At 50.4% G+C, this 2,262-nt stretch overlaps 1 non-coding gene across 1 annotated transcript; it reads left to right on the top strand.

Moving 5' to 3' along the window:
• Positions 1–760: 760 nt before the first annotated feature.
• Positions 761–834, top strand: TRNAT-CGU. Its single transcript has one exon. It is a non-coding gene; the product is annotated as a tRNA-Thr (tRNA).
• Positions 835–2,262: the final 1,428 nt, after the last annotated feature.

Raw genomic sequence — 2,262 nt, 5'->3', positions numbered from 1 at the left:
GTGGGGGTCACTGGGGGTTGCGACCTCGGGGAGGGGGCGCGACCTCGGGGAGGGGTGCGGGTCACCGGGGGGTGCGGGTCACCGGGGGTGCGCGGCCGGGGTTGGAGCGGAGAAGGCCTTCCATTCTTCGCGAGCTCATTTTCGGAACTGTCCGAGTCTGAAACAGCCCGAGAGGAACAGAAGTGGACGAGATGCGGGAAGAATCAACGGATGGCTCTTTCGCATCGTTGGATGTTTCCAAGGTTCCCACATCCCACCCCCTACCCCCCGCGCTTGTCCCGAGAGGCTCCCCCTGGGAAGCTGCTCCCGCGGAGGACCGGACGGACGCCTGCCGCTGGGGCTCCCCCGACGCCCCTCCCCCGCGCGCCGGGAGCGGCGCGGTTCGTGCGCGCAAATGTGGGCTCCCAGCGCCTCTTCCACTTACGATGTTGCGCAGACCGGCTGCGTTACGCCGAGCCTTGACGTCCCTTTACGACTATAAAGAGCTTTTCCTTCCAGCGGTCTTTACCGCACGCCGCATAGCCTCGACTTTCTCTAACGCTTTTTCTCGGGATCGTAGAAAAATCCTGGTCTGCCGCTGCCCGCGCCTAAGACTCTGCCTTCGGTGTCTTCCAGCCTCCCGCGCGTCCTGCGGAACGACGCATCTCTCTGCAGCCGGCGAGGTTTCTGAAGACGGCCGAAAACCCCCGACGGTGTAAGGGCATTTTGCACCTAGTCCAAGGAAAATGAGGTCGATTCAGCTGCGCCTGGGCTCGTAGGTGGCTCTATGGCTTAGCTGGTTAAAGCGCCTGTCTCGTAAACAGGAGATCCTGGGTTCGACTCCCAGTAGGGCCTGGCCTTTTCTCGGGGAGCTACCCCTTCCTGAGAACCTTTTTATGTAGGCGAGTTAACTTGGTCAGTCCTACTGATCCCCGACAATTGTCACCGAACTTACACCCAGTCACATATCTGACAAGCTGTTCGGCTGCAGCTTGCTCGAATTCCTTACTCCCGAAGAGTCAGGAGATGACAGTTCAAATGCAAACCACTGCCAAAGAATAATGCGTGTGACCGGTACCTCCATCACGTTTCGTATGCGTTTTACCCGGTTTCTGAGCACCTACGGCGTGTTACAGTTTAAAGCACCCGGACATGTAGGTATGTGTAATCTCTCTAGATTCCAACTATCTCCAGCTCTATAATGATTTCATGACATAAGAGAAATGAATGAACGATGATGCCACTATTCACTACAAAGAAAAAAGAGGATGTTTGCAGGGGCATGCTTGCCATTTTGAGAAGGAAGAATAATTATGATCCTTGTTAATCCTCCTAAGGAAACTTTAGGAATAATGATCAACTGCAAGCTAGTATGCCCTGGGCACACTCCCAGGGCAAGGACAAAGTTGCTGTGGGAAAAGAGCAGGTTGGAGAATTCTTTTTTTTTTTTTATTTAATATAATTTAATTTTTTTTCATTATGTTGAGTTAGCCAACATATAGTACATTAGTTTTTGATGATCAACGATTCATTAGTTGTGTATAACACCCAGTGCTCATCACATCCTGTGCCCTCCTTAATGCCCATCACCCAGGTACCCCACCCCCCACCCTCTCCCTTCTGCAACCCTCAGTTTGGTTCCCGGAGTCAGAGTCTCCCATGGTGTGTTTCCCTCTCTGATTTCTTCCCATTCGGTTTTCCCTCCCTTCCCCCACGGTCCTCTGTGCTATTCCTTATGTTCCACATATGAGTGAAACCATATGATAATTTATTTTCTCTGCTTGACTTATTTCACTTAGCATAATCCCCCCCAGTCCCATCCATGTTGATGTAAAAGTTGGGTATTCATCCTTTCTGATGGCTGAGTAATATTCCATTATATATATGAACCACACCTTCTTTATCCATTCATCTGGTGAAGGGCATCTCGGCTCTTTCCACAGTTTGGCTATTGCGGACATTGCTGCTATGAACATTGGGGGGCAGGTGCCCTTTCTTTTCACTACATCTGTGTCTTTGGGGTAAATACCTAGTAGTGCAATCGCTGGGTCATAGGGTAGCTCTATTTTTAAAGTCTTGAGGAACCTCCACACTGTTTTAGGTTGGAAAATTCTGCCAGTTACCTAGGATGGTGTTTTTCAGCCCTGGAGATTTATGGCACTTCAGTGCCTTCTTGTCTCCCATCCTTTCATCCACTAACCCAGTAACATTCACTGCTCATCTTTTATATGGCAGGTTTCTTTCTTTCTTTCTTTCTTTCTTTCTTTCTTTCTTTCTTTCTTT

The sequence above is a fragment of the Neomonachus schauinslandi genome, unplaced genomic scaffold (genome assembly GCF_002201575.2).
Source record: "Neomonachus schauinslandi unplaced genomic scaffold, ASM220157v2 HiC_scaffold_810, whole genome shotgun sequence".
In the NCBI taxonomy this organism is placed as follows: domain Eukaryota; kingdom Metazoa; phylum Chordata; class Mammalia; order Carnivora; family Phocidae; genus Neomonachus; species Neomonachus schauinslandi.
The sequence above is the reverse complement of the archived record's forward strand: the minus strand, read 5'-3'. Positions and strand labels throughout refer to the sequence as shown.